The sequence below is a fragment of the Falco peregrinus genome, chromosome 4 (genome assembly GCF_023634155.1).
Source record: "Falco peregrinus isolate bFalPer1 chromosome 4, bFalPer1.pri, whole genome shotgun sequence".
NCBI classification, from domain to species: Eukaryota; Metazoa; Chordata; class Aves; order Falconiformes; family Falconidae; genus Falco; species Falco peregrinus.
The window spans coordinates 55,485,020-55,499,520 of NC_073724.1; the positions used below are offsets into that span (position 1 = coordinate 55,485,020).

At 44.5% G+C, this 14,501-nt stretch overlaps 1 protein-coding gene across 1 annotated transcript in view; it reads right to left on the minus strand.

The window, feature by feature from the left end:
• ST6GAL2 (ST6 beta-galactoside alpha-2,6-sialyltransferase 2) overlaps positions 1-11,930 on the minus strand; it is a 53,899-nt gene extending 41,969 nt beyond the window's left edge. The window contains exon 1 of the mRNA XM_055802961.1: positions 11,720-11,930. The gene's annotated coding sequence lies outside the window, so the exon portion shown is untranslated. The remainder of the gene's footprint in view (positions 1-11,719) is intronic.
• Positions 11,931-14,501: the final 2,571 nt, after the last annotated feature.

Below are 14,501 nucleotides of genomic sequence, written 5' to 3' on the forward strand. Positions count from 1 at the left end.
AGCAAATCTGAATAAAAATTCAATTTCAGCTTATATCCCAAAACCACAGTGAAACTGATGTTGTATCAAATATTACTTTCTGAGGAACTTGGATGGTGGGGTAATGAGCAATTCTCGTTGCTCTGCTATTACTGACCACATTTCTGCTTTATAGCTGATTCCAAACAACCGGGGGAGGGGGGAGAGCGGTGGAAGACAATCACATATAAAGAGGCTGGCTTTAATCCAGTGGTAAGGTAAGGAAGACTTACATATTTATACATATTTATCACTTATATATTTATACATATTTATCACATATACTTACTGGGTGCATTCAGCACTTATAATACAGTACGGAGTCACAAAACTCCAGTAGTGTCCATCTAAAAGCTGTATTGCTTTTGCACTGCTGTATCATTGTCTGGCTATTAATGTTCCTGCCTCATTTACTTAAAATGTTAAAAGTCAGTAAATAAGGAAATAATATCAAGAATTGAATGGGAGGTATTTTACTTTTTTATTATTATTTTAAAGCGTCATACTTTTTAACTATTCTTTAGAATGTGAGCAAATTCAGAAACAGGCTTAAAGTGGCACCACCAAAAAGCAAACTACTGTAGAAAGATGCCTTTACTTTCTTGAACTGGATCAGATGTCTATCTTAGCCATGCTGAATTTCTCAGCCAGTCAAACCTACGAACTGTTATTGACTACTCGACTGATTAGCCATGGTGCTGGTATGCCTGAGACTTTCCAAACACAGCAGGGGTTATTGCAGCAGTAGACAATACTGTAATATTGCAGTATTACAGGCTATGCAGTCTTCTATCCTTTCTCTCAGCTTGTGCAATAGGTTTATGAGACTCCTTGGAAAGCTTCTTCTGCAAGCACAGGATGGAGTAGCACCAGTAGTAACTCAAAGCTTTGCGGCTCTGCAGCCTGAAGAGTGCAGGCACACTATTCCTAGAAATGCCAAGAAGATAAAAAATTAATTGAGGTGACCTCCTCCATCAGGAGCCCTGCTTACTGAAAAAGTCATTCAGGGAGTCTCTATGCAGAGCACTACAGTGCTATGCAGTGATGCTTGAGCTAGCTCAGGAATGAAAAGATACATCCTCATTCATACCAATATATTTTGCTTTGCATTTCCTCTTTGATAGCTATAGTTTTAGTGCCATCAACAACTGAAGAATCCTCAGGGCACTTTCAACAGCAAGTAGTCATTGTTTTAAAAAAATAGCGAGCCTCTGTGCCACACATGACAAAAGCAAAGTTCCAGATATACGGTGTGCTCTAGCTGTGCCCTTACTCACCTCATGACAACCTTGCAAGAAGAGCACTGTATATTCCAGTGACTGCAAGGCTTAATTATTTTAATTCCGTGGTCCAGGAGTTTTCAGTGGGGTTTCTCTACTGCTTGCAGCTTCTGCAGACTGTAGCAGTATCTCTGATCACTGTTTTAAGTAGCTGTGATCACAGTACACCCACGCTGCACTCTTTCCATTGGCTGCCTATATGTGGCAGATTGATTTTTAGCTGGCTCTGTTGGTCTTTTTAGTGCTCCTAATAATAAGACACCTGAGCAAACAGAAAATCTTCTGACAGGTATTTTATACAGACACCCTTTTCAGGAAGCAATCCATAACAATCTACTGTATCTTGACAGACAGCTGTAGGTCTGGTGTGGGCTGGGTTAGGCAAGAAGCAGCAATGCCCCTCTGCTACAGATGCCAGCCAGTACTGGTACAGATGGCAAACAGGATAATGAGTGCACCCTGCACAGACACGGAGCACCTCCTGGCCTCAGGAACTGCAGAGCTCAGCAGGTGCCGGGTGATCCCGCTTGAAAGAGTCCTACCAAACAGTGAACAACAGCACCTTGCCTCTTCCAGGAGCAGCACCTTCTGACTTCTGCCGTCTCCTGGCACTTTGGAACTGGAGTCCTGGAGAGAAAAATACAGTCGAGCATCGCCTTCAAACACTCACAGCCCCTGCATCGGGGTGAGGGCTCATTCCAGCTTGACATCTGTCCAGCCCTGCTTGTTCTGTCTATAGTGATCCAGTCAAATTAATTCAGTGCCTTTAAAGTAGTGTATTTACAAGCCTTTGCTCATTTGGTTCCATCTAACAATTGCAAGTAGCTGCAATCGCATGCTTTGTCTTCACACCATTCAGAAAACAGCACTCGGAGCAGAGGAAAGGGCTGGTACATAACCACATCTCACTCCTATAAAGAATTGAGTCCCAGCTAAGGTGTCCCTAACTTGAAAAAGAAAATGCATTTCCAGGTCCACAAGCATTTCCTCTGTATTTTCTAATGCCTATCTGAAATTTTGCAATTTTGGCAACTAGACCTTTCAGGCTACAGATGTTCAGACACAACAAAGAGCAGCTTAAGAGCACACACGAAGAACACGGATCCCAGTCTTAGGCTACTGCCCCCTTCATGGCTTTCCACAGCAGGAGCCGCCACCAGGGAAACCCTGAATGACAAGATGGCTATCAAAGAGAAACCTTTTTTAGTCTGGAGGTGAGATTATGACTAGGCCACCAGAGACACTCCCTCCTACCAAGCAGTGAGGGAAAGGCTGTATTAAACAGTGAGAGCTCAAACCAGACACTCCAAAAAAGCTCTCCAGTGATAGCCAGGTGGGAGTAGGACTCCAGCTACAACTCCTTCTCCAGTGGATACAGGGCTAACGCTTCTGCTTTACCACACGTACCCTTACATAGACATGCACAATTTGGCTTCATGCTATCTGCTCTGAATTTATGCTTTTAGAAAAACAAATAAAATAAATAGCCAAAATACAATCAGCCTGAACAATAAATTGCAGTAAACAATTACAACGGAATGGATATCAACTATGCAGAAATGTTTCTAATGGAGAGATTTGCTTTCTATAACAAACTCTGGTTTTAACCTTCATAACTTCAACAAAGTAAAACCCAGTCACATGAAATTTCACAGTCATGGTCTTGTGCCAAGGAAAGCTTCTCTGGAAAGTTTGAGGTAAATCAGCCAAGGCATCTTGGAGATATGAGAGTTCCAGAAAAAGTGAGGTGTTCTCCATTTCTTGGACTGCTTCCTAATTTTTTTTGGCTCATCATAACTTAAAAATGGTTGGCTTAGACATTCTAAATTTGCTTGGCAACTACTGGTGCCTTTGACTAGTTGCAGGCTATTTTATTACTAAATGTGGGTTTGTGCAAATTCTGAGTGCTGCAGTTGTTAACACCACATGTTGGCTTGTATATAGCATGGGCAAGCCAGCCTGGCCCACTGCAGGCTCCTCAGTCACCTCATCAGCTGTGCTCAGGCGGCAGCACCACAGCCCAGGGCCCTTCCCTCAGGTCCAACTGGGTGTAAGAACTTGGCTGGACTTCACATCCTTTATGGACCGACATTTTGTCATGTTGAATAGAAATGGTCCCAGGATGCTTCCAAGCCTTGCCAGTACCAAAGTGCCTCTCTTGGAAAGGTAAGCACACACCAGGCACAGATGGTTTCTTCCCAGACTTACTGTCATCCTTTCACTGCTCCTTCAATCCATGATTAGCCTTACTCTCTGATGTGCCCAAAAATTTTCCCAGGGAATGTCCACATAATTCCCAAGTACCCTCTCCTCCACAGAATACTGATCCAATATATTTTTCATTTCCACGGTGATGAGGTCTGCGTGCCTCTACTGCATCTTATTCCCTCTCCCTGCTCCACTCCCTTGGTCTCTAAGGCCCTCTTCTAAACTGGGAGCGTTATACACATAGACACAACACACCACATCAGACTTCTGGGCAGGAAAACCCAGGGGGAAGATCTTAGCCCTCAAGAAGCAATTTTCCCCTATGCAAACTAAAAGCTTTCGTGAACCCTGGAAAGACTGTGGGTAACAAATTCACTCCTGGTGGGAAGTGCTGCGTTCACAATCTTGATTTTGATAATGAATACTATGGCAACATCATGTATCTCTTGACAGCCTTCAGCATGGTCAACTGCTTTAAACAATTCTCCTTAATCTTTGATATTTCCTTTGACAATGACCATCACCTGCTGAGCTGTAAGGAAAACAAGCAGTGCACAGCTGATCAGTGGTGGAAAACATTAGGACATTAAAAACACTTGCCGGTGAAGTATGTTTCTACACAGAAACTGCCTCAGTTACAGAGACCTATTCTTTTTGAGATGCACACATGCATGACTCCCATTCAGAGGAGCTATGCGAGTGCATCCAAAGTAGAATAGGCTTGAAAGTGCCTACATTTACCAAACATTGATCCCACACAGAAGTGCCTTTTAAGAATGACACATCCTTTGACCTACTGCATCTTACTTTTGCTCTTCAGATACAAGACTTTGCAATGACCACGTCACCTACATTTCAAAAGCAAAAATGGTGATATGAACACACACAAAAATACATAAAATATAAATTATCTGCCTAGTAGAAAGTAAGAACTGATGTTTTTTCAACATTTCTTATCCCATTGCTTATTTATCAGAGCTCTTATTTGTTCAGGCTTCATATATCTGTTCCATCACCTTTTAAAGGCATATAATCTACCTCAGAGGTTTGCTCTTTGCAGGAGACACCAGGCAAAGCTCTGCCAAGTTTTACAAAACACATGCTCCGTGCTGGGTTGGCACAAACTTGTGGAGTGCCAAAGAAAGCTGCAGAAGGAGGACTTCTCGCGGTCTCCCACAGAACTCCTGCCTCCACTGCCCTTTGGGAAGGGCTGTTACCATGCATCTTGCCGGCCACCATGTGAGCTAATAAAATTTTAGAGCATGAAGAAGATCTGCATGCATTTTCCTCCCTTTCTCAATCCGCAGAGGGCCAGTCACAGTCTGACCCTAACTTAACACTCAGGCTGTAAACTTACTTAACACTTGTAGAAGAATTTATTTTTTTCAAACACACTGATGGCAGCATATGGCCCATCGACAGGTTTATTATTGTAAGACACTTTTTTCCACCAGGTTATAGTCTTTTTTACAAACATATGTTTCAGCACATAATAAAACCCCTAAGAACTGTTTCTGAAACATAATCACTATGCAGGCACAGAAACTACTTTTCAAGGTTTGTCAAGATAATGAAAGAAACAATCTTTAAAGGGGCTTCCATTCTTCTAAATGTCTTTTTCTAACTGTCTTTTAAATCTAAGGGTACTGAGAGTTATGCACGTAAAACAAACCCCCCCAAAAAGAAAGAAAAATAGAAGTGAGTTCTCTTTGTTAATGCCCCGTTATTCTCCATTTTGTCAAAGCAATCATTTTTATACGTAGTAAAACTTCTCCTTCTGCTAAGTAGACCTTTTAACTGTGCTTTAAATCAGAACACGTGTTTTATGGGTGAATGATAAGCTTCTGAAAAAAAGGTGGCATATTATAAAGAAAATGTCAACACCACACTGCTACAGTCATGCAAACTAATCAGTATAAAACCCACCCTTGATATTCTGTGCCCTTCAGCTGTGTTAATAAAAGGTCTGTGTGTGGAGTCAAGGTAGTTAGATCGCAGCCTTGCATCCATCTGCAAGACTACATCCAAGTTAAATGTCTACGAACGTGTCACTGCTTGATTTTCCTATAAACCACATTTGTGTTCTTAAGAAATAAAGCTTCTTGTCTATGCAGCTATAATGCAATTTCTATGCTAGCACCACAGTCTTCAGAAAAAAATAAATCACTTAGTGTACACTGCTTTCTTCAAAAAATTCCTGCACTCCTCTTATTCTCAATGCTTCCTCTCTAACGCCTCATGATACACTTCACCCAAGCAGGATTTGTTTTCAAACCAGCTTCTTCAACACATCAAAATATGACCCAATTCATGTATGTTTGCTGGGAACTTTGTTTCCGACCACCCAAGTTTATTGCCTTCTGTTGAAAGGAGCCTGCTGCTGGAATACAAACTAGGACTCACAGGGGTCTAGATCCAAAGCCCACTTAAAGGCAGTACAAGACCTGTCACTGAGTTTATGGGACTGTATGAGGTCTGTAGTTCACTGAAGACATGAGAGGCCTTCCAGACTGTATGACACAATACATTATATACTGCTTAACAGCCAGAAAAGAATTTTGCAACAACTTTGAACTTTTCATTGGTATCTAGAGTATTCTGGGGGAGAAAGAGCACTTCTGGTCCCTGTCACCCAATGGCACTTCCACAAAACATAGATGTTTTAAAACACCAACAGATTTGACACTGTTCCTAATTCATAAACAAAATAATAATATAAATAGAATTCCTAATTCTATCATAGGCATACTGTTACAACTGGCATGCGTAAGCCTGCAATCAAAGAAACCTCATTCATTAAAATTAACCATTGACTTCTCAGCCAATTTGTCAGTAACTATGATCAAGTCTGGACAGGATTAGCTTCACTGGGAGATACAGGGTGCCCTCTATAATGCTTCCACAGCATGAAATCCTAAACCCAGTGAAGCCTTTGAATGTTTTGCAAGCAGCTTACTCACACGGAGCCAGGACCTCATGGATGCTGCTGTAGGTTCTACTTTTTACTGCTTTTACAGATTAAGCCTTTCCAGAAGAGCCAGGCCAACAGCTCTGACAATAAAATGCACTCTTTCTCCACCAGCAGACAGAGCACGATTAGCAATCACCGGTCCCTACGCTGTGTTTGGAAACACTTAACTGCCAGCATTGGTTTGAGGCTAAGATGAGGCATGATGTGCTTGTTAGCCACACTAATGAGTCTTTCGACAAGGGGGCTGGCTCTGCGCATCTAATTGCGGTGGCTGCTCCTGTGATGTGGAAACCTGTCTATTAGAAATCACATTTCACAGGTGACTAAACAGCCATCAGATGCTAGCAGCTTTCATTTGCTACTGACCTCCATTCCCGGCCACAGCACAAGGGTGAACGGCCCGATAACCCATTACCAGTCCAAAGCCAAACACCTCCTGCTCTGCATAGTGAATTATAAAATACCTACAACGTTTTTCAGATTTGCAAAGCACTCCGTTGGAATACCACTCTGAACTAGCAGCTTCTTGTCTAGGAATCGCCCTCGTAAAAGGATGTCAAATTCTGCACTGCCTGGTTATGCGAAGATTGAGGGCATTTTGGACCATGACTGTAGAGCACATCACTATGTTTTTACACAGGGAAGGCATTTACTTAGCTCCCCATCCCTCAAACAGAACATCATGGACAGAAAAGACAGTATGTCATAGACACGGGATCAGAGCTTTTGCTGAGGGACAGAGATGACAGTGACCAGACCAAAAGCAGTCCTTCCAAAAGCCAACTCCATTACCGAAATGAAGTACAGACCTTAGCGTAGGAAAGCTGCTATAAACTGAGGATCCTATAAAGATCCCTCATCAAATTTTACACCCTCCGGACCTCCAGCTCCATCAATGACATAATGGATTCACAAAGCCGCAGAACAAATCACCCCATCTCACTAAGTCCTCTGCATCTGGTGGGCCACATACCTTCCACCCAGACTGACACGTATTACAAGGGAAGAAGAAAGTTTCCTTTCCACAGGTAACAGCCCTTTGGTTCACGTGATTCTGCGTTCAGCCCCCAGAGAGCACTCGCAGTCGCTTCAGAACCCTAGCTACAAAGAGCCTTAATCTCAGATAGTATTTATACAATTTAACACAATAAACAGGGGATTGTACAAAACCTGCGGTGAATCCCACTCTGATGACAATCACAGAGCTACGCAATGAGTAACATTTACTTTTCATTTACATTTAGATTTCTGCAGTGCAACCTTCCAGAAAGTACAAGGCAGTAACACACACAACCAGCCGTATGGTTGCATCTCCAATGAAATGTAACAGCAGTCCAGGTCACTACATCCCAGAGCCCAGCTCTGCTCCGCTTCCCCAGCTCCCACCAAACCTCTGGCCATCTTCAGCAGCATGGAAGACCTGGCCTCTCCAAAGGGACTGATGTTGAAGAGGGCTCTGAGGGCCTGCAGAGCAACAGGCTCTGTCAAAGCATCTGTCAGGAGCCAGTTCCCAAGGTCAAGGACCCTCATCAAGAACACTGGCAACAGTTGCTCCCCGACATTGAACCCTTCAAGCATTTATCCTTCTAGAAAGAGATGATCTCTGAAAAACGCATACAACAAATATAATGATTTTGGCATACTTTGCCCTCAAGGCCAACTCCTGAAGCACTGTTTCTAGTCTATGTAAAATCTTCAGCCTGGATAAAAATAATCTCAATTTCTTTACAAAACAGCTCTCCTCAGAAGTGTTACTGATCAAGAAAACCAGTTTTCTGTGGTTGCGCCATAGAAAAGACTGGATCTAAAATACAAAATGTTCACAAAACCAATAACAGGTATCTGGGTTTTTTTACATTATTCTCAGAAATATGTTTGTTGTGGTCAGCTTTTCATACGATCTTGTACCCTAAATATGACACCATGTGTTCCACTGTAGGAAGACGGCATTTATCATCGAATTAATATATGTGTTTAAGGACATGAAGAAGGGCTTGCTGTATCTGAACCCTTTATTGTAAATTCTTTGTGCTGCAGATTTCATCCCATGCTGCTACTTTTACCTTCTTTAAATCATTTTCAAGATACCCCATGTCACTGGAAAAAATACTCTTAACTTCAGTAACCATTTAAAAACTTTCAGGGGAAAAAAAAATAAAAATTGCAACTTTCCCATTTGCAACATGGTTTGGTGGATACCTAAACATGAATGATAGCGTTTTGAGGAAGATGAAAACATATTATCATGTGATGGCATGCAGAACAATTGCTCTGAATTACTACCAGCAAAATCACAATGCAACTGCTTTTAGTTATGCAAATTGGAAATGTAGCGGCGCAACTGCATAGGAGAGCCTAAAAAGAGCAAAGTTCAGGGAAAAGCTATGCATGCAGCTGCTCCAAAAATAACCATGGTCAGATAAAAGTCTGAAAGCAATTATTTGGGCTGAATATTGTACACAGACCACTGCACTAAGCTTCTATAATTAAAGAAGACAAAAGTTCAGATGGTGCCTAATAAACCATTTACTACATTAATTATATTCAAGTGTGGCAGTCTAATGCTTGGTAATAACTAACAACAAGGGAAATAATTTCAAGAAACTACCTGATGTCGTAAATTTCTTTCTTCTGCATCCATCGGTACCAATGTTACTAGCCAGCCTTTCTAACACACTTCAAACACATGAAAGGGATACTGCTTAGCGTCAGGAAGAGCTATTTAAGGGTTGTAAACCTTTACTCTGAGGAAGCCAATCACCTCACTCGATTGACAAAAATTATTTCTGCACTATGAAAGCAGCAACAAAGCCAGATTCTCCATTCCTTGAATCAAGTTCTTACACATTTGTTCCAAAGTTATGGTACTACAGTGGCACCTAATTTTTTTTTTTGTAGCAGCAACAGCATCTCAACAGGCCTTCACAGATCAACAGATTTCCCACTGACTCTCTTCCCTGGATTTGCCTTCACACTAATCACACACCATTTGTATACATCTGCAATTTTAATAGTATTTGCAGCAATTTCTTACCAAGATATTTAATATTAGAGGTATTTAATATATTGTGGCTTCTTTTAATGCTCTTAGTAGCTAAGTAAATGGAAAATAAACCAACACCATATGCCCAAGTGCTTCTCTGTAGACTGCCAGACAATTGCTTAGCAAATACAGAGAAGTTCCAAAAAACAAACTCTGAAAATTGCTGCAGAGAGATTTGCATACAATTTCTGATGGACCAGTAGCATTCCAACAACTTACGTAAAATCCAGCATGTTCCACTAGTACATGCAGTAACTAACACACAGAGCATCAATCCACAATGCAGTCATTAGGATGCTACCAACAGGATGCTGTTTTATCTCATTTTGCTAAGCTGAAACAGAAAAAATAAAATTCTGTAGGATTTCAATTACATATTTTCTATTTTGCTTTCTTAATTTTGAATCAGGAAATGGTATCTCCAGACTTTATGTAAGTACAACTCTGTGTTTAATCTAAGAGGGCATATAACAAGCATTCTGCAGATTTCAAAGAAGCAAAGAGATAAGGGAAACATAACTTTATCCACAATGCCTTTCTACCGGGACGTTTACATATGCAATCCTAACATTCCTTTCAGCTCCTTTTTATAACACTTTCCCTATTGTTTAGCCTTTCTTTTCCTTTCCTCCATAGAAAACTCATCACAAAACAGCTGTAGAGGTCTGCAACTTTGCAACAAACCTCTAACATTTTATATACATCCTCCAACTCAATGTGGCATGTGGACAATGCTGGGAAATCCTGTCCTCTGCCCAGATGAACTGTAAAAAAGTTCTCAGACTCCCACATCAGGAGTTGCGGAGGTGGTACGCTCCATCACAGAAGACTTTTGCCTACAAATAGTTCAAAGTCCTTGCTTACAAGATCTCAAATCCAGCACTTCCACAGAATGATAAGTGGAACCCTGCCTGCTTCAGCAGAGGTGTCTGCTAAGATGCCCCTTTGTTGTCAGCTGCAGAACCACTGCTGAATATCCCTGGGTTTGAACACACAGGCAGGACCTCACCTCCAGACCCTTCCTCACAGCTTCCTGTTCAGCAAAAAATAGCACATCTTTTCCCAGTAGTGCACCTTTCGCTCTTAGAAAGACACAGACGAGACCAGTAGTTAACCCCCGCAGGATTTCCAGTCAAACAGTAATTTAATCAGAAAGTGTATATGAAGGAAAAATACCTCTAAACTGTACTTCAGATTTAGCATAATAATAAAACTCCTGCTTTAAAAAGCCTGCAAGAGCTTCATCTTTAAATGGAAAAAATGTAGTAATAAAAATATATCCCCACACCATCAAAACCAGCTGAATTACTTTTGCACGAGTTTTCAAAAAAAAAAAAAAAAAAAGCAGCTACATATATATATATATATATATATATATATATATATGCGTATGTATTGAGATTACCTGGATGCAGTCACCATGCCTGGAAAGTTTCATTGCAAAGGGTTAAGGCTTAGAAAGTTTGCAAGACTGGAAAAGGAAAATCAGGTTGAAAAACGAGCAAAATCCTTAACCTTGAGGTTTGCTGCTGCCTCCTGCCTATCACTTTAACATTTCTCGCCACATGAAGAAATGAGATGACTGAATCTTATTCCAACAGTTACCAGCTAAATTACTTGAACGAGTAATCTAATCAAAATTTTTTCTAGTACCGACTGAAATGCATCGCCATGACAAAATAAACTACAAATGGTAGCTGAGTATTAGGGATGATAATGTGCCCGATAAAATACATGAGACCGCAAAAGTGATCTACACCGCTTATTAGAGGTAAATTCGCAGAGACCATTTATTTTCCCTCTAAGAATATCGATTTTTGTATGCTAATGCGACTGCCTAACTATTTATAAGCGCAATCTGCAAAAGCAAACAGAGAACTAACAGAATAGCCTCGAAAAGCAACCACAAAAAAAGGTCTCATTTAAATTCCTGGAAAGCACTGCTTCTCCAAACATATCTATTCAACCTCTCTCGGGCAGGCCAACCCTACTAAAAACACCCCCTGCACTCTCCCCGCCTGAAAACTGTTAAGCCAAGAAGCCGCTAAGCCATGCCACCGAGAATCCGTATGGCTTCACGTATAGGATTTTCCTTCCAGCAAACGCTGCACAGCAGCAACCCTCCGTCCCTCCCGCCCCCCACCCCCCCCCCAAAATAAAAATACCCCCCCGACGAGAAGCGCGGGCGGCCGTACGTACCGCCGGGCGCTCAGGGCTCTCGGGGGGGGCAGCCCCCCGGGGTGCAGCAGCCGGGGCGGCGCGGGCGCTCCGCCTCGCCGCTTCCCACGCGGCGCCGCTCCCCCCGCATGGTGCTGGCCGCCGCACGCACAAAGCGCAGGGCGCGGGCAGCCGCGGGGGGCGGGCGGCACCCCGGGCTCCCGCCGGATCGCAGCGGCACCGCCACCGGCGCCGGGAGGTGACACGGGCGGCTCGCGGCGGCTGCGGCGCGGCACGGCACCGCCCCCCGCCCCCCCGGGCGCTGCCCACCCCCGGGAGCCGCCGAGCCACCGCCCGCCGGGGCCGCCCCCGCCGCTGCCCGCACGCGGCCGAGCGCCCGCCGCCCCGCCCCGCCCCTCCCGGGATGGGGGCGCCCCCGCCCCGTTACCTCGCGGGCGGAGCCGAGCGCTACGGCGGCGGGGCGGGGGGCTGCGCCGGCTGCCGGGCCGGGGGGGCCGCTTGCCTGGGGCCGGGGCTGCCCCGGGGCCGTGCCGCGCCGTCCCGGCTCATTGTTCGGGAAGGGCGGCGGCGGGCGGGGCGGCCCCGGCGGGCGGGGCGGGCGCTGCGGCGGGCGGGGGGCACCCCGGCGAGGGGGGCAGCGCCCGCACCTTCCCCGCGCGGGCGGGAGGCGGCGGGGCAGCTTCCCGGCGGGGGCCGGGGCGGCGGGGCACCGTTCCCCGCTGGCCGGGGGGATGGCGCGGGGCTGGAGCGGGGGGAGGGCGCACTGCGCCTTGCACCCCCGTGGTCGCGGCGGGGCTGCGGGGAGCCGCGCCGCACCTTCAGGGGTCTGCGCTGGAGAAGTTCAAAGCGGGAGGCGGGGGGCGGGAGGCGAGCGGGCGGGGGCCGGGCCCCCTCGCCTGCCGAGCCGGGAACGCGGCGCCCGGGGGCTCCGGCAGCGCCGCGGCTGCCGAGCTGCGGGACCCCGGGGGGCCGGGCAGGCGGCGGGGGTCGCCCTCTGGGCGGCCCGGGAAGTTGGAGGCGGCACGGAGCGGGGCGGCGGGGCCGCGCCGCCAGCCAGCTTCGGCTCTTGAAGATCAGGCTGGGTTAATTACGGAAATATTTTAAGCTTAAAGGTCTCCTGAGAAGAAACACATTAACTGGCTCGTAAAGCGGGTGGAAACAACAGTGCGGTGCGGGACTGCTGGAGCAGAAAGGCGAGGGGGGGACCAGAGAGATGCTGAAGGACCCGCGGTGACTGGTCCCTCCCGGGAGCCGCCGGACCCCAGCCGTGCCGGTCGCCCTGCCGCGCTGCCGGGGTCCGTGCAACGGCACGGAGAAAGGGGAATGTTTGCAGTGCAATCGTTGCTACCCTTTCTTCGGCTTGCTGAACAGCTAAAGATACCTCAAAGCATATTTTACTGTCTTTGTTCTGATTGAATAGCAGTTTAGTTTGCAAATAGTCTGAAGTAAGTCTTCGCTTACAAATAATCAGTATAATGATAAATAACCTTTATTGTGCGGAATCTGTGCTCTGAGATAAGCATCTGTGTGAATGCGTCTAAGACTGGAGCTTCTTTGTGCCCGGGTTTGTAAGGGGTAAGATGATCGGAACAATATGCCTGCGAAAGGCATGCCTTCGAAGCTATGAAACAAGCATGGAAATCAAAACAGTTGGTACGAAACTAAAAAAAAAAAAAAAAAAAAATAAAAATGCAATTTGCTAAATTAAGAGGTAGCATCACAAGGATGCGGAAGATGAAACACAATCAAGAATAGGTTAACAGTTTACAAAATACGATTGCTGAAATAGCACTCCATGCCAAAGGCAGATGATTGTAAATCCCAGAGAAGTTCATCCACTTATTCCATTTAACTGAGAAGTTTCATGAATTGCAAAGCAATTAATGAATAAAAATAACATTCTTTTCCCCTCAGCCCAGGACATTGTGAAAACAAATTTCAAACCTAGAGCTAATTTCCCCAAAAATATAAAAATCCTCATTTATCGGCGTAATATGACGTGATGCAAATGGGTTGTCTTACACACGTGATAAAAGCAACGGAAATGCTATTGAAAGGGACTGCAATGTAGATACATCCACAGATTGGTTCTATGGGCACACTGCTGCTTGGGGGGTAGTCCTGTATAGCATTCATTCAGAAATCTAAATTTATAAACATAATTAGCAATTAAGGGATGGATATTTTGCCAGTAATTTTTTTGCCTGGGCTTGCTGCATCTGTCTATAAAATGATGTGCTGGCTCATGCAATAAACCATAAGCACATCTTTTAAGAAATGAAGTGAAAAGTAGATACTGCTTACTCAATTTTTTGAATTTATTTAATTAATTTTGAAGTAGGAATCTACATTTGTAGAACTCTACAGATTTCTCTATGTGTTACTATTTTAAAATGTGCTGTTCTTCAGTAGACTCATTTTTAATATACCAGTGAAATAGAATTTCAGTTTGGAAGAGAATGTAAATGAATAACATAAATTAAGTGAACGTTACAAGGAAGCTGTAGCACTAAGATACTCTACATGGGAGTCTGAGATAGCTTAAACACAGTATCAGGGGAGCTGGTTGCCCAAAGACTTCCCTCTCTTTCAGCAAAAGCCTTCCAGAATGGGCCGTCGGGTTGGTGACAAATTACGCTGGTTGAGCACAATTTTTATTGACTGCAGTGGGAGTCACCCCTACACATCTAAATGTAAACTTTATCTGCAGAAGGCAGGCAGAGTTAGTCTGCAATCCAGTAAGGTTTGCTTCTGCCTTTGACATTCTGCTTTTGGCTTCGACTCTGAACTCCAAAATGGAAGA